This window comes from Mustela lutreola, chromosome 4 (assembly GCF_030435805.1).
Source record: "Mustela lutreola isolate mMusLut2 chromosome 4, mMusLut2.pri, whole genome shotgun sequence".
Lineage (NCBI taxonomy): Eukaryota > Metazoa > Chordata > Mammalia > Carnivora > Mustelidae > Mustela > Mustela lutreola.
In genome coordinates, this window is record NC_081293.1 from 14,399,543 (window position 1) to 14,417,977 (window position 18,435).

The 18,435-nt window shown below is 48.4% G+C and overlaps 1 long non-coding RNA gene across 1 annotated transcript; it reads right to left on the reverse strand.

Moving 5' to 3' along the window:
- Window positions 1–237: 237 nt before the first annotated feature.
- Window positions 238–7,841, reverse strand: LOC131830268 (uncharacterized). The gene is made up of 3 exons (XR_009353089.1): window positions 7,617–7,841; window positions 1,453–1,604; window positions 238–312 (listed from the first exon to the last, which is right to left on the reverse strand). It is a non-coding gene; the product is annotated as an uncharacterized LOC131830268 (long non-coding RNA).
- Window positions 7,842–18,435: the final 10,594 nt, after the last annotated feature.

Sequence of the window (18,435 nt, forward strand, 5' to 3'; positions counted from 1 at the left end):
TGTGTATAATGACCAGTGAGATGGATAGGATAGGTAGTATTAGTCCCATTTCCCCCCATGGGTAAATTAAGGCTAGAAGTCACGCGGTGCACCAGGGCAGAGCCTGGGTTCCAGCCTGGCATCTGTTTTCCCCTCCAGCACTCCTTACACCCACTCCTGGGACCTGGGGTGGGGAAAACGCAGCTCTGTATTTTGCTAGAAAGCAGCGCGAATAAAAGCTGACTGGTAAGATAGGTTTGTTTGTACACATTCTTTATTCTCCGGGCTGATTTATGGGAGGAACACGTCACATGGGAAAGCATCGGGCTGGAGCTGAAAATTAAAAAGAAATGTGCTCTTTGTCATTTCAGGTACACCGCCTGCCACCGTCCCCAGCAAGCCCGAGGTGACCTGTGTGGGGAGCAGGCGGTACCTGCCACTTGCCTCCGGTTCGGCAAGCATGGAGGCTTTATTCATCCCTCAAGGGGCCTTGCTAAAGCTGTTCACCCCCTCCATGACTGCAGGGCCCCGTGCATCGCTTTAGGGGACAAAGCTGGGGTCCATGTAGCAGCCTCAGGCTAATTAAGCCTGAAACAAATTCTCAGGCTGCCAGAGCACCGATTACACTTGAAGTGCTGCGGGCCCGGACCCGCAGCGGAAAGCCTGCTGGACGCGCCCCAGTAATTGGGCTGGCTCACTGGTTCTGTGTCCCCGGCTCCCCTAATGACCAGCAGTGCCGGCTGTTTGTTTAGGAGCATTTAAAATGTGAAAGCACGAGAAAACGCAGTCAGTGAGCCCGCAGGCCAGGCTCCCCTGGAGGCCATTTGCTGGACACACACTCTGGATTTTTCCACTGGATTTTTCTACGAGGGGCACAAGTATGACAGCAGAGATGTAAAGGTCAGAGAAGCCAGCGTTATTAAAGCTAGTTCCGAGATGTCCCCAGATGTGAAGAGTGGTCTCAGATCAGGTGGGAGAAAAAAAAAAAAAATCATGGATTTTTCATCAAGAAAACACAAGCTCAGCAGGGAAGAGGAAACAATTATTCATAAAACCCACAGGTTGCAAATACATGACCTCTCATCCCATTGGAGAGAGATTCCAAATGGCTAATAGCTTCAGGGTGATTAACTTGGGTTAGATTAACTTTGTGTTATAAATGGATGAAATCCACACAGTTTAGAGGTTACAGAATTGTTCTCTCCCACCAATATATTTTCATAAGCAGCAGGAATAAGAAAATGAGACTTAAGAAGACACTTCATTTTTTGGATTCCACTGACGTTTCCTGAGTGCCTACTATGTGTCGATGAGGAATACGGGCACCTTTGGGAAGAGGCACGGACTGGAGTGTTACGGGCTCAAACCAGAGACCTGCCCTGACCAAACATCTGGAGGCAGAGGGACCCTAATGGTCATCATTTTCACCAATTCATCTCAACCAAAGGACACACATTAAAAGACACAGGGTACCTGGTTGGCTCAGTCGGTTAAGCGTTTGCCTTCGGTTCAGGTCATGATCCCAGGGTCCTGGGATTGAGCCCCACAGCAGGCTTCCTGCTCAGCAAGGAGTTTGCTTCTCCCGCTGTCTCTCCCTGTCATTCCCCCTTCTGCACTCTCGCTCTCTGTTAAATAAATAAATAAAATCTTCAGAATACACAGGCTACTCCTCCTTCTGAGCCTCTCAAGTCTGAGGTGGGGACCAAGCCGGTAAAGCATTAAAAGCCTCCCAAGTGAATCTGCCAGACAATAATCTTGTCTAATTCTCCCATCATCCGGATGTGTACACTGAAGCCCAGACTCGGGAGGGACATGACTAAGGAAGGAGGCGGGTGTGTAGATTTCAAGGCTCCCTCTCCCCACCAACACTCTTTCCAGCCTATGAACACTCAACAACATAAGGCAGACTCATAGGCAGGGAGAATTCCAACTGGGCAGACCGGGGAAAGCTTCTTGGCAGAGGTCAGATCTGAGCTTAGCCTTGACACATGGGCAGTGGTATTAACAAGGCTCTTATTACCAGGAGCACCTGCCCGTCCAGCCCTTGGCCCTACTGCATTCCTGCCAACGCCTCTGCTCATGGGCGGCTCTCCTCCCTCCTGCTCTGGCGAGAGAGGGTGTATCGTTTTAATATAGCAGCAACTTCTAGAAGAGAAAGAACAACCACTTAATTGGAAAATGGGCAAAATACATTACCAGACAGTTCTAGAAAAAGAAATACAAATGAGCTTTATGCCAATGAAAAGACACTCAACCTCAGGCATGAAAGAGAGAGAAATTAAAATCATGCTAGAGATACCATGGATTCCCTGGGAGACCAGTAAAAACACAAAACCTTGAGAAGAGTGGGAAACCTGTAGCCAAATGGGCATTTTTTAGTGGGAGTGCAAAACGATACCATCCCTGTGTAGACCAATCTGGTAACATCTACCAAAATTGCAAATGTATGATTCAACAGTCCCACTTCTGGGTTGGTATCCTTCCTTTACTCTCACGCATACCCAAACTCGCATAGATACAGTCAAGCCGAGTCAAGGAAGCTTGTTTGTAGTCTTGAAAGGCTGGAAATGGCTGAAGAGTACATCAGTAGGGAATAACTAAGCAAAGGTCCATTCACACAGTGGTTCCACCACACACTAACATAAAATCAAGAACTTGCACTGACACGGAGACATCTCCAGGATACGTTTTAAGAAGAAAAAGCAAACCCTACATTGTATGCAACAGTGTATAAGGTATGCTACATTTTGAGTAAAAAAAGGAGGAAAAGAACATATTTGCATTTGATCGGATGTGGATGAAGAAAGAGTGCATGAATTCTCAACTAATTAATAAAAGTGCATGTGGATGTGGCAGGTGAGATGTGATAGACGAGAATGGGTGTGAGCAAAATTTGTCTCTGTGTCCTTGGTTGAATGTTTTTGATTTAAAAAAAAAAAAAAAGACTTTTGTTAAGTTCACAGGGAATTGAGAGGAAGGTATCGAGATTTTCCATTTAGGAGACCCTTGGCCTCCCCACCAACATCCCCAACCAGCGTGGAACGTGTTACAGTCCATGAACCTACACGGACACATCACCATCACTCAGAGTCCATCGTTTAACTCAGGGTTCATCCTAGAGGTGTTTGGTTCTGGCCCAATGTTAAATATGTGTCCACCATCAGAGTATCAATCAGAGTAGTTTCAATGCCCAAAAAGCCTTCTGTGCTCTGCCCATTCATCCCTCTCCACTCCAACCCCAGCAACCATTGATCCTTTTACAGTCTAAAGGCTACAGTGCAGCCTTTTCCAGAATGTCTCACAGTTGCAATCACATACTATTTAGCTTTTTCAGGTTGACTTTTTTCAGCTAATAGTATGCATTTAAGACCCATTCATGTCTTTTCATGGCTTGAGAGCTCATTTCCTTTTAGTGCCGACGAATAATCTATTGTCTGGATGGACCACAGTGTCTTTGTCCATTCACCCACTAACAGACACCGTTACTGCTTCTAAGTTTTGGCAATTATGAATAAAGCTGCTATAGATGTGTGTGTGTGCAGGTTTTTGTGTGGACTTAAGTTTTCCTTTTGATTTTTAAATGATGTGAATATATTACTTTATCGAAAAGATGGAATTTCATTTTAAAAAGTTTTTTTTCATGTTCAGTATAAACAGACACCTGTGCCCTGTCAGTTCCATACCAGCCCCAACTCTGGGTCCAACCACTGTGTAAAACTGACCTTTGAAACCTTGGAGACAGAGGTTGAGACAGTCAGTTCAGTCCTTTTTGGAAGTCTTCAACCTCCCCAACTCCAGGGAAGAGGGCCCTCTCTTTGCCCACGGTGTGTGCGCAGGGAAACATCAAGGTTCACGTCCACTCACCTTTATAGTTCTGAGCCTGCTTTAGGACTGATACTTCGTAATAGTCATTAAAGAGCCATCTTGAGAGCCAACATTTGGGGAACACTCATGGCATCCCCTCTTATTATCTTTGCTGCTGTCCTGTGATGTAAACATTACGGGCACCCCCCATGGTAGATGAGCCAACGGAGCCTTGAGAGATTAATAATTTGTCCATGGATACAGAGCCGGCTCAGCCCGGAGCTGGGGTCCTTGGTTGCTGTCCCTGTGCTCACCCAGTAACTTATGACCCGCTTGCCTGGCAATGAGGAGTAGTGAGAAGACGTAGTAGCAGGCAGCACAGGCAGGGGGCCGCCATTTACCTGTCTCTGCAGAAACCAGCAACATGCGTTTTTCATGTATTCGTTGGGACAGACCTGAACAGTAGGCACTGTCTCCTTTGTACAAAGGGGGAAACTGAGGCTCAGAGAGGTTAAGAAACATCCCTATGGTCACAGGCTAGTGAGAGCGGAAATGGAATTTCAGCTGGGGGATGACACCAGCGCTGCCGGGCTCCTAACCCGGTCTGACCCAGTACGTCCCATTCCAGGGTTTCCGATACCTATTTCTTACTCCAGCTCGCCATTACGACAATGGGATTCGGGGCCATTCTGGAAGTGGCATCCACAGTCCCCGTCTGTGCCCCAGACCCCGCACCTAGTGAGTCCTCAGGCACCGGTGGGCATTCCAGCATCCTTACCCCCTGCTTGCTGCCTTTTTATTGTCCCTTTTCCCCCTACTTCACTGACGGCGAGGGAGAGAAGGAGGACACCGCCTCCGGCGACCTGCCCTGGCTGGGGCGGGGGAAGGGCTGGGGGCAGGGGGTACCGCTCCTCTGTGAACTTCATCTCCCCTGAATGTGGTGGCAGCAGTGGGGGTGCCCCCTTGCCCAGGGAACCCTGGGACAGAACTGGGGGCTCTAGACACTGCAGATGGCCTGTGCCTCCACAGCTGCTGAATGCAACACAGGGTGCCCTCGTTTGTCGTATAAACTACACTTGACGTTCAAATGCCTTGTATGGAGAATGCCTGGGCCCCCGGCAGCGATTGTGCAGGTTGTGGGGGGGTGGCGCTTTTCTTCTTTCTCTTCCCATTTACCGCAGATGTTCTAAATCCCTCTGGATACACAAAGACTGAAAAGCAGAAGGGGGATAATGCACATCTTCCCCCAGGTCAGGGGCTGTCAAACCTGGAGACACAGAGCAGGCTCCAGGCTCCGGAGAGCAGAAAGAACCTGGGGACAGAGTCCGCTTTAAGAAACCAAACTCAAGATAAAGCCTGAGTCGAGCAAAAACTGCATTTGTTAGGAGAATTCGCAGGGAAAGGAAAAAAAAAAAAAGTCTTTACAGGAATAAACATGATTTTTTATTAAAACTCAAAAACTTGCCAAGTGTGGGGAGCTCGCTGTCTGATTATTGTCCATGGGGAATTTGAAAATCTAGGGGAAAATAATGCACCGAAGAAAAAGTGCTGGGTCAGGGAAACGCAGTGCAGAAGCAGCAGAGGCCTGTGAGGCCGTTCATTACCGATGCAGGAGATGGAAGATGTCAGGGCTCAGAATATCATCGGTGAAGCTCTAGGGGAAAACTTCAGAGGGAAGGAAAGCAAGGGATCCCTTCCTCAGTAAGCGCCTCTCGCCTCCGTCTGCAGGGCTCCGTCTGTGGCTCAGCAGCCAGCTGGGCAAGAGCTCCGTCCCCCCAGGGCTGCACGAGGGGAGAACAGCCCACACTGCCCATCGTGATGAGCTCTCTAGTCCTCCATGTCCAGGACCTCACTGGCCCCGGGTGCCCTCGTAGCTGAGATCATACTCCATCCTGGCCCCTCGGTGATCCTGAGCAAGCCCCTGTTTCCTGGTCTGTAAGGCCGCTTCACAAGAAGTCTTTGCTAGACAGATAAGAAGAGCAAATGTGAAGACCCCTGACCTAACACCTGCACATGCTGAGAACTCGGTGTCCATCAAATCATTCTTTTGTTCGCTCATTCATTCATTCATTCATTCATTGCCAGTAACTTAACTGTCTTTATTTCTCCTCCAGAAATAAACTTTGATGGAGTATACCCTACATGGAGAGTTGCCAGATAAGTTAATGAAATAGCAAATTAACCAAGTAGAAATGAAACAAGCCGTATACAAAACTCTTTCCGCCAAAAACACGATGAAAAAGTCTTAGGCAATGGGTGAAGTTGTTTCAAGCTTTGTGATTCTGTCCAGTTCTTTTGCAATTTCAACCTGTGTGTCTGGAATAACCATCCAGGGCTGCCCAAGGAAGCCCAGAGCCTGTGAGTTGCCCTATGATTGTGTTGGGGGCACTGGGAGGATTTGCTGTATCATCCCCTGCAGGACAGGAGAGAGCTCACACCCACGAAAGCCTTGTTGTTCACAGACAGCCTACATCTGCTTGCCACTCAGATCTCTTCGAGCTGAGTTATCTCCTGGGACAAACCTCAGGGGGAGTGTGGACTCTCCCTCTCTCCCCGCTGCACCTGCTTAACTCATTTGCTGGGTTTTGAACAGAGAGGGTGAAACAGATCATATTACAAAAGGATCAGAGCCCTGTTAAGTAGCATCTTCAAATCTTTGTTTGCAGATCATTAGATACTTAGTCTGGGGTGAAATGGAGGTATTTTTTTAACAACTGCTGATGAAGCCACAGTCAGACTTTTTTTTTTAAGAAAATAAACCTTGATATCGCAGTGACAAAACAAAATCCCTCACAAAGGGAGACAGACACCGAAAGTTGTATTCTGTTGTTTGTTTCTATTGTTTGCTTTAGAGCGGACACCTCTAGGGCTCCGGGGTCCCCCAGCAGGTATCCTGGGGCTCGGGCTCTGGGGATACCAGGGCCAAATCCCCACTTCATCCAGATCTGGGGCACCCGCTTTTTTGCTACTACAGGTCCAAATTCTGAAACCTGACTTCCAGAAGGGCCTTTGGAAAGCCCTGGAGCTGACGTGCGCTCGGAGCCGCTTCAGCCCAAGGGTTTCCAAATCTCTCTTCCCAGGGGGAAGGCACAGCTGGAGGAGATTCCCAAATTGGCAGCATTTGGGACAGTATGATATTTAGTCTAACTGCCCTCCCTACTTATGAGGCAGTTTCTAGAAGTAGAGAAGATTCTGGCTGTCTCAGAAAGAGTCTTTTCCTGTAGGTTCTTCTCCCCACTGGCTCCGTGCTCTTTCACAACAAACAAGATCTTGAGAAGAACTGCAAAGCTTTCCCTGCCACCCCCCGAGCTGGCCCCAATCCCCTGACCCTCTCCCTGTCGGGGACAGAAGTGGCTCAGATGGGGCCAGGGAGCAGGGGACCAGAAGGCGGGTAGTCTGGAGAGGAGGATGTTGGGGTCCTCCTTCCCCTGCAGAGACTAGGGAACAGTCCAGATCTCCAGACCCCACTGCCTGGCAACTCCCTGAGCTGTAGATTCTGCCTGACCAGAAGGAAGTGGGCCAAGGGCTCACACAAACCTGGAAAAGAACAGGAAGCCCACCCATGGAGGCTGCGTACTTGGAGCTCCCTATGGCAAGGGGTCAGCAAGTCCCTGGTTTGGCAGAGAGGCGAAGGCAGGCAGGGTGTGACAGCTTTAGAGTGGACGAGGCGGAAGGCTTCCCGTGGGCCCCGCCCGGAGGCTGCTGGCTCTGAGGAGCTGCAGGCAGCTAACCAGAAGCGGGGCATCTCATGTGATTGGTTAGGGGAGCATATCTGGCTTTCTCAGGGGGTCCTGAGTTAGAAGGGGGGCAGCACTAGAGGGAACTGTACTCACCGATCAGGTCTGGACCACTGGGGCCAGGCTGTGGCCAAGGGGGTGTGGGTTGGGGCTCTCCGTCGTCTCCGTCTGGCCGCTGTTTGCAGATTCCGTCTCACAAACCAACACGCCCCTTGTGCATTGTTGGTGGGCATCTAAAATGGTCTGACCCCTCTGGAGAAGGCTTTGCCAGATTCTTACGAAGTTAAACATGCATACACCATGTGACTCAGCAACCCGGCTCCTAGGTTTTAGCCCCCAAATGAGAACTTACGTGTACACAAAAACTTGATCACAAGTGAATAGAGCAGCTGTAATCAATCACATTCACCCCAAACTAAAAACCACCCAAATGGTCTCAAGCAGGAATGGATAAACGAACCGTGGTCTATGCACACAATAGAATGTTAGGCCGAGATCAAAGGGATGGAGCTATGATATTCAACACCATGAACGGATCCCACATACATCACTCTAAGCGAAAGAAGCCACATGCTAGTGATTCCATTTATGTGACAGTCTGGAAAAGGCCAATCTATGAGGACAGAAAACAGATCGGTGGGTGCTAGGGAAGATGTGGGGAAGGCTTGACTCCAAGGGGGCGTGAGCGAATTCGGGGACATGACGGAGACACTCTGCATCTTGCCTGTGACCATAGGATTGCCTGCTTTTGCCAATACTCAGAGAACTTTAGGTTAAAAGGAGTGGGTCTCACTGCACATAGATTACATCAGAAAAATAGAAAAAACCATAATGGGAAGTTATCATTGCTATGAAGGAAAACAAATCAGGATAAGGGGAGAGAAAGAGGGAGATGTGGGGGTGCGCTTTAGGGGGCGGTCAGGGAAGGTGGGGTGGGGTGACATTGAGCAGAGACCAGATGCGGGGGCCAGGTACATCTATGAAGCAGATGGTTCCAGGCTGAGGGACACTCGGGAGAGGCCTGAGGCCCCAGCAGCGGGAGGGTTTCAGGAACAGTTGGCTGGAGAGTAGAGCAGTGGTAGGGAGGGACATCAGAGCTGCTAATTTGTCTAGGGAGGATCAGATGGCTTTGGGCCAGAGTGACATGATGTCACTTAGACATGCAAAGGTCCACCCCCGCCCCGGGGCATGGTGTGGAGAAGGGAGGCCAGCCCCCAGGAGAGCAGCAGGGCCAGCGGGGTTCTGGCCGGTGGCAGCGGAGGGTCTGGGGATGGCCAGAGTGGGGGCATCTGTGGTAACAGAGACAGGATTTGCTGCTTCGTTCTCTGTGGGTCGTGAGAAATTGTGAGACAAGGACTTGGGTTGAGGTCATCAATACCCCAGGGCACAGGGAGGTGGAGAGGCCTGGTGAGCCTACGGGCCTCAAGGACCAGCCTGTGGACCCCAGGCTCTGGCTTCTCCAGGCTCAGGCCTTTTAGAGGCATGAAAGAAGCTTCCACTCACTGTCTCCGGACCCTACCTGCACCCGCCGCCTACCACTCTCTTCCAGGGGCGCCCAGCCCTGGGCCCGCAGACTCTCTGCCGGCTCTGTGTCTCCCTGTGCTCACTGCTGCTCTTGTCCCCTCGGGGCCCTGCTCTGGCCTCTGTTCCTCTTCCTCTATCCTGCATTTTTGTTGCAAACATTCCTTCCATTTCCAATGTCAGTTTCTCCTTAGCGCACTCCTAAAGCTACCTTCCACGTCTTGTTCCATTCACGCGGACTGGACGTGGGCTTCCTTCCCCTGTAGGAAGCCCCTCGGCAGCCCAAGTTCAAGAGTTTGGAGATCCAGCCTTCCCCATCCTCATGCTCTCTCTGTGCCTCAGGGGAAACCCACTTACCTCCTCTTTCACTGAAAGGCTCCAGGGAGAGTTTAAGCTCCTGGGTACCTCTGGGGGACAGTCTGTCCCCTCCTGTCATTGTCCCACCACTGCCTGGGCTCAGGCTCACATCCCAGACCCCAGTGCTGGGCTCCTGATCTGATGGGTCTTCAATTCTGTCCTTTCCCGACCCTCCTCCACACTCTCAGGATAACCTTGGCCACACTTTCAGCTACAGTCGGAGCCTTCCTGATGGACCTTGCGGGCCCCGGCACTTGCAAGAGGAAGGTTTGTTCTTTATTAAGAAGCTTGTCACAGTCCTTCTTTCTGTCCCCAGAATGACCATGATATTTATCATCCAAACCGGGATATTTCTGAGCAGAGGAGCTGCTACTAGAAGCCAGGCTTGGACAACACCCAACACTGGGACTCACAGGCATCTGATTCTGGCCTCACCGGCTCTCCCATCCACCCACACCTCAGTCATGCCCCGCAGGGTGGGGGGCACTGGCCTCAGACCAGCCAAACCCCAGACCAGTCTTGTGCCTGTGGGCCTTGCTGTTCCTTTGGTTTGAAAGGACTTTCTCCCTCCCCAGGTAAACTTCACCCTGTTTCTTCTTCAGACCCGAGTGTTTGCTCATGCATCTGGAGAATTTGGCTGGAAAGCTACGGGATGCCCTCCAGAACCCATTCTCTTCCCTCTGACTCCGCACTGATGCGAGCTCGGGCTCTGGACTCCCGCAGTTCCTAAAGATTCGATGCCTCAGTTTTCACATCTATGATATGGGTTTAACACTGCCTTCCGCCCCCAGGCTGTTGAAGGCACCCCATGACGTAATGCACGTAAACCCGTGTCTGGTGAGCAGAAGAACTCACGTGTTGGCCCTGATTACTTCCTCACAGCGCTTTATCACACTGTACGGCAGACATTACATCCTAAAACGCTTAAAGCCTCTACAACTCCTGCTACAGTCCTGACCCTTTAGCGGGTGCCCAGCAGTCATCTGAACAATGGATGATACTAGAGGAAGGGGACAATGACAGCAGGCTTCCTGGCTGGCTGGTTTGGAGGCACTCAAGGGTCCAGTAGGATAATTGGCTGCACTTTCTCACGGGGGGTCAGTGGGTGGGAGCCAGAATCCCAGGAAGGTCCGGAAGAACTGGTGGCTTATCAGAAGAAGACATTTGTAGGGAAACCCCTCAGGCTCTTCTTCAGTTGCATTGGGAGTGCTGTGAGCCTCATGTCCTTGGTCTTCAATAATTCAATATTTCCCCCATCTTTTGGTGCATCATCCGTGTTTAAATCCTACCAAATGCCACACTTCATTGCTTCTCAGCAGCCTTTCCCAGTAAACTTGTTCTTGGCAGAAACCATGTGCTTTCCCACCCACCTGCTGCCCAGCACCTCCCCCCCAACTGTGTTCTAACAGGTGACAAGGGGCTCAGTAGATGAGGGCAGTCCAGAGGCCTTTCCTGACCCATCCTGTGTCACGTGGACTGTAGGACCCCCTAATCCAAGGGGGTTGAGAAAGGGAGAGCAGGCAGGACTCTTAAAAGAAGCAAAAGCTGTTTGCCATTTTGCTAAAGCTGGAACAAGAGGACTTCTTCTGTGGAGGATAAAAGCCTAAAAATCAATGACAGTGTTGTCTGAAGACTCAAGTTTCATCTTATCTCAAGAAACAACAACAACAAAAAACCCACATAGGAATCAGTTAGTCCAGTCTTCCTCTATCAGATTTAGCTCAACGGTGTCGCTTGCATTGGCAGTCAAGCAGTATAGGCTATTTATTTGAAGGATGCTTGATGATCCATTTGCTTATTGATTGAGTTAAGCAGGTGTGTGTAACCGTGTTTCATTGGAAGAAAAAGAGGGTTCTATTATGTGAAAGAGAAGCTCTGTATAGGTTAAAAAATAGTTCTGCTAATATAAAAAAGAGAGAAATTGAGCAAAATCAAGCACTGTCTAAGCTCTCAATCAATTCGGGAAAACCCAGAAAGTTACGTGAAAATGATGATCCGCAAAGAGGGGGGAATCTGTCTCCTAACACTCAGCAGTGGAGAAAAATGAACCAAAGGGCCTGGGAATAGCGTGCAAGGGGAGGGGATCCAGAGAGATTTTTCCCCATGTTTCATTCTGGATGCCTACAGACTTGAATTCCTGTGAGGACCACAAAGAGCATTGGAGGCTCAACCGTAGAGACAGCAAAGAGAAATGTTCGTTGGTGTGAAGGAAGAAGCTGGAGGAAACTCGCTGGAGTTCTGAAGCTGGTCAGACATTTTAGACAACAGTGAATTTCTGGTTGCTTGAAAAGCCTTTGGAAAACAAGTTACCCATGGACCAAGCTGTAAGTTGGTCCCTTTGAGGTGTGAGTGAAGAATCTTCTAAGGAAATCTGTGTAACTTTTAATGGCAGTCATGTCACTGAAGGCAGCAAGCTCACTCAGAAGCTCACTCAGAAGAAAAGCCGCCCTCTAATCTTGCTTTATCTTCTGCCATTGGCCACCTAGAACTTGGGATTTCCTGTTTGGCCCCAGTGGTGGTGGTCATAGTTACTGCGGCTACCATGTCAAGGACTGGGGCTTGAACAAGGCACTAAACTCCAGAGGACCAACAAGGCCATACCACGAAATGCTTTTCTGTGCCCTCCTGACACGGCCCCTCTGCTGAGGTGACAAGACAATGCTGGGCCACCAACCTTCAGCAAGATCACAGCTCTCTGAGGAGGGATCTCTAAAACAATGCAGACATCAACCACCTTTCCCCAACCAGACTGCTTCCATTCTGGTCCAAGCAACACTCATACCTGGGCCATCCTCTAAGCCTTCTCCCTGGTTTCTTTGTGTTGATTTCTGACATCTTTGAGTCTGTTCTTAACACAGCAAGCCAGAGTAATTGCCTTAAAACATACTTCACTACTGAAGCAGACAGTGTACCTTATGATGTCACTTCAAAATATGGACATATGATCCCCCAGAGAACATCTGTGAGAACAGTCATAGAGCAGCACCATTTGGAAGAGTCTGAATGAGCCATGAGCAGCAAATAGAGAAATGCATCATGGTCCATCCACACAATGACACAGCAGGAAGAACGAAGCATCTACAACCACTCCTACACACAGATGAATCTCACCACAAATTCTGAGCAGAAGAGGCCAGACACAAGAGAAAACACAGCACATCACCCATTAGATAAAATCTGAAGAGAGACCAAACTAGTCTATAGTGGTGAAGGTCAAGAAATAAACTACCTTGGGTGAGGGGCAGAGTAGCAATAGGAAGAAGCCACAAGGCAAGCTTGGGGTTGAAAGGGCACCTCCTCCTACTTCCGCCATCTTGTCTCCCCCACGAGGCAAGCTTGGGGGATGTTGGAATGTGATTCTCCATCTAGTTCTGGTTAAAGAGGATACTCGCTCTGAGAAATCTCATCAAGTGGCCCCCTTATGATTTCTGTGCTTTTATACACGTGTGCTACACTTCCATAAAGTATAAAACCTTCGAGATAATGATGTAAGATTTAAAAATAGACAGTGGTGAGGATAATGTAAACTCCTGTAGCTACTCGTAGCCAATAGCTGTAGAAGATTTGATGCAAATTTTGAGTTCTCTGGATCTGTGTATATGAAACAAGTACTTTTTAAATTAAAGGAGTGCAGCGTTTTAAAAGAAAATTGGCGTTAGCTAGGATGCAATGGGAAAGTTACTGAAATAAGACGACTGAGAGCTATTCCCTCAAATAAGAGGGAAGAGATAGAAGCAAGGACGGAATGTGTTTTGTTTTTGCAGAGGCAACAGTCCCAGCCAAGAAAATGCCCAACGAGGTGTTTCACCTGGTAGCCCCGTGCTAGGTGTGTCTCAGCTGATAGCCCTTATGTGAGCCAGTTTGAGTTGGATGAAAGCTGAGGACCTGTGCAGAAGTTCCCCTGGCTGGTCCTGAAGTTACCTATAGCTCGTTATTATACTCAAATCTCCTCCTATGGGAGGAATTTTCTGCCATTTTTTGAGTGTGTATGTATGCACCAGCAGGTTGACACACTGGGCATGTGCAAATGAGCTAAACATGCCTGTGGCAGCTCCCAGCCCATGCCCCACCTAGTATACAGAGTAAGAGCTCCCTGTACTAGCCCCATGGGAGAGAGTGATTTGGGGGCTATCTCCCTGTCTCCTTACTTATGAAAAACAATTAAAAGTTCTTTGGGTCACATTTAATTCAATGCACCCCAAGCAGCAAACACTTTGAGTTTGGTTATGATTATGCAATTTCTGCACAATTCTTTTCCCTATATGGTTGGCATTTTTACTCTACCTGATACTGTAACCAAAATTTTTTTTAATTAATTAATTTATTTATTTATTTGTCAGAGAGAGAGAGAGAGAGAGTAAGCATGCACAAGCAGGGAGAGCAACAGGCAGAGGGAGAAGCAGGCTCCCCGCTAAGCAAGGAGCCTGATGTAGGACTTGACCCAGGAACCTGGAAACATGACCTGGGCAGAAGTCAGACACTAAACCCACTGAACCATCCAGGTGTCCCTCTACCTGATTCTTTTAAAAGGAGTTTTGAGGCCAAGTGTTTTATAAGAATTGATAAATATCACAGATAAAGTAGAAAGCAAATAATATCGAGTCACTGTTATGTTCAAGACCTTCCAACAATTCCATGTTACTCAGAGTCAGAGTTAAAGTACCACTGGGCCCACTCAGCCTTGCCTGGTGTGGCCTCTCCTACTCTCTTGCCTTATTCACTGGATTCTGTATGAGCTGACCTCCACCAGCAAGCCAGGCACACTGCTACTGCAGGGCCTTTGGGCTGGCTGCTCCTCTTTCTGGAACATTCTTTTTCCAGATTTAGACAGGCTTTGCTTCCTTACTTTTTTGATTTTTGCTTAAATGCCACCTTCCAAGGAACCAGCCTTCTCCACAACCCCTCCTTTGTTTTCCTCGATAGCCCCTAGAACCTACTATCACACTACATTATTCAGTTACTTATATTTATTATTTGTCTCCTTCTATAATGTACGCTCTGTGAGTGAAGGGATTTTTTTTTTTTTTTAGTATATGTGCTGCCGAAGCGAGCACAAGTGAAGGGATTTTTATCTATTCTGCTCACTATTACATCCTCAGTGCCTAGAAAAGGACTTGGCACATAGTAGAAACTCAATGAACATGCCACGTATGAATGGGTGAAGGGATTAGTAGATATTCAGAATGCTTCAGAATCCAACATGGTATGGGGCAAAACAGTAATTTATGTGACATCCTGGTCAACAGAACTGGGTTGTAGGAATTCCTCAAGCTAAGTTAGAATCAGATTGGAACAAAAGAAAGGGGAAAGTGTGTATATTCCTGCATATACACTGACCTCAGTCTTCTAGAATTCTTATTTTGGGTACCTCGGGTCATTCCATCTTTCATGCAAACAATACTGGAGTGCCCACTCTGTGCCAGGCACTGTGCTGGGCACCAGATCACAGCTAACTGAGCACCTGGATGAAAGATGCTTGCAGACGGATGATGATAACTGTTACGGAAGCTGATGCATTACTGGCGTTATCTCATAACATCATCACTGAGACCTTTGCAGAGACCATTACCTCCTGATTTTATATCCTAATTTTACAAAGAGTTATAGAAGGTTAAGTGACGGGCCCCCTGTCACATGGCTAGGAACTGGCAGAATCAGTTTGAATCAGCCAGTGTGGGTCTGACCTGTGCTTCGCTGTGACTCCCTGCTCTCTGTGGGGGAAAGGTGGCTTCAGCTGAGTTCTGTGAACCCCTCAAGGAGCTTTGGGGGAAATGACTGTGGGCACAGCTAGATGCTATAGTACAAAGTCAGATCCAATCAAGGAGGCATACGGACCCCAAAACCAAAGTACTGGTCATGGGGATGTGGTCATGTTTCAGGGCACCTCAAAAGATCAACAGCATTTCAGCAGGCAGGGCAGGGAAGTCAGGAGTAGTGGGTATAGAATCAAGGAAGAAGGAGCCTGAGCACACAGGACCCACATGGGGCAATCCCAGGTGAAAGTAACCCAAGGAACTTTCCTGACACCCACCCTGCGGCATGAGTGTGATCATAAAGGCTTTCCAGAATCTGACGTGGGTGTAAAATGGACCTGGAGCATACTAGCTGTTCAATAAATGTCAACTTTTTTTCTTAGGATGCCCCAGGGTGGGGAGATCAGAGAAGGACACAGAAATAGAGTGTGAGCTTTCTCCCAAGCAGCCCTGGCTCTGATGAATGCTTTGGACACAGTGCATTCATTTGGGTCTATAGCCAGTTTCTCCTTGTCGGGTGCTATGATCTGAATATTTGTGTCCCCCTGAAATTCATATGTTGAAATCCTAACCCAAAATGTGATGGTGTTAGGAAGTAGAGCTTTTTTTGGGTGGTGATTAGGCCGTGAGGGTGAAGCCTTGTGGTTGGGATTAGTATCCTTATAAAAGAGACCCCAGATAGCCAACTAGTCCCTTATGTCATGTGAAGACAGAGTAAAGAGGTGACCATCTAGGAAGCAGACACCCCCCCCTTCAAATACTAAATCCACTGGTGCCATGATCTCAGACTTATCAGCTTCCAGAACTGCAAGAAATAGAGTTCTGTTGTTTCTAAGACACCCAGTTTACGGTATTTTGTTATAGCAACCAGAATGGAAGAAGACATTGGGGCTAAACCCGCCTTAAAGCACATTAGAGAACAGAAGTGTGTAGGGACTGGGACCGGCCCCAGCTGCCCCTAGTCCCGTCATCAGCATCTTCATGGATTTCTAGGTTCTGTGTTGGAAGCCGTGGTTATACTAGATCTTACTAGTTGGCTACAGTGGGCTTGTGATTTTCCCTGGGACTTCCATTTAATCAGACTGTTCAGTGTTCTAGAACCCAGTATTTACTGATTATGCCTCATTTTGAATTTATTTTCTCAACCATCATCCACCAGACTGAATCCCAGTCTCTGCAGAGGCAGTCCCCTGGGTTGAGGCATAACTAATGTCCCCAGGGAGACTCGTAGCTCACCCTCTCACAGTCACTGTTGGGAGTGACTTTCTTAGCTTCTGCTGAAGCGGCCTGCTGGAGAGGGAGATGAGGAGAGAGCCTGGTTAATGGGGGGGGGGGGCTTGAGTACCCCCAAACAAAAGGAGTTGCTGTCCTGCGCAGAAAAGATAGGAGCCAGGAGTAAAGTATAAAGAGTGGCTGAGGGCAGCATATCCCTGAAAGGCAGGACAAAGAAAGACTTAAAAAAAAAAATTAAAAAACAAAGGATAAAGGAGGGGAGCGGGGAAAGGCCCAAGGCTTTGCCATCAGGCAGACCTGAGTGTGAATCCTGCTCAACCCATGAGCCCTTGGCCTTTGGGAGTACTGTAGCTCCTCTGGGGTTTCCTTTCTTGCTTCTACAAAGAGACCGGTGATACCTCACAGAGACATGTCGGGGGACAGAGTGGGCCCTCAGGACCTGGCCCTAGTAGGATCACCACCGCCTTGGCTGCCCCGTTTCCTCATTCAAGTAGACGGTACTCTTCACCATGCTTGATTCTATTAGGCTGGAAGTCAGATTGATTGCCCAGAAAATGCCTCAGTTCTCTGAAGCCTGTAGGGGTAATTATCTCATGGGCTAAGTCAGAGCAAACGAGTCTTGCCATTCCCAATTTCCAAAGATGTAAAGCAAGGATGCATTGGAGGTCCCACTTTACTCAAGAAGCCTTCTTACACAACTAGACAGTACAGAGTAACAGGGAGACTGAGTTAGATTCGGAAGCAGCTCCCCGGGGAAACTTTCCCAGCTGCTGAGCTGGTGAATCCTGTCATCCGATCCCAAGACCACTGAATAATGACCACTAATGTCTTCACGGCACTAATCATGCGCCGGGCGCTACCCTAAATATCTTATGCATGTTACTCACTCATCGGTACACCGCCTTTGAGTAGATAGTACTATTATCTCTGCTTTGCAGATGAAGAAGCGGAGGCAGAGAGGTCAAATGACTTGCCCAGGACCCACCAGGATATGGACCCCAGCTACTGGGGCCCCAGAGCCTATACACTCAGCCTCTGTGCTACACCATCTGTCCATGCATCAAGGGCACAGGTGAGGCGAGCCATGTTGGGCTCATCACCAGGGTCTGCGCAAGGATGCTGCCAGTGCCAGGGAACCAGTCACCCGGAACTTCTCTATACAAGAGAGGATGGTGGTCTGCGACTGATTGTTGTATCCTCTGCTCCCTCCAGGTCTTGTGACCCACATGCCTTTTCTTCACAAGCTGTCCACCTTTGCCAGAACACTTTGAGGGCTGTGTTCTCAGAAGGGAACTGAGGCAGAGGGAAAATGGTGGTCAGACCTTAAATTTGTTCTCAGCTAGCATTTTCTGCCTTCTAACACTTTCGTCTTTTGTGGATCTTATATTCAGTGCGCTTCCGAGTGTGTCTGGCAGGGCAGTTCAGTACAAGTCACGCATCCTTGGGTAGGCCACCAAAGCTCTGCTTCCTCCTCTGCACCTGGAGAATGATAGCAGCCACATCCCAGGTAATCAGTGGGACTGAACGGAGGAAGGTACCATTCATCACGTTTCGGGAATAATGGCATCATAACTGGTATTTAATAAATGTTAGTCCCCTTTGGGTGGCTATTTGCTTGTATCTTGAATATTTTTAGGAACACATAAAGCACATTCAGTGAATTCACAGGGCGAATGCAACCACTGGGAGGAAGCTGTCTTCTGTGGAGATCAGCTCTGTTGGGAAGGACAGAGAGGAAGTAAAGGTGGATAAAACGCATCCAACCAAATTCTCTTCCAATAGAGAATGGAAATCTCGAGCTTAAGGCAACTTTTAAATTCATTACAGGTGTAATAAACTTAGCATATCAAGTATGTTAATTCATAAGCCATATTCATATGTGTGTAAAAATGGGTAACTTTCCTTCTAATTCAGCCTTTTTTTTTTCCTTAAGTTTCTATTCCAACTGTGGTCAAATTTTAGGCAAGTTAAGGAAATGCAGCTACTTGAATTTTCTCTTAGGGTTTCGAGTCATTTCGGTCCCTAATGCCATGGCTATACTTTCGTGGGGT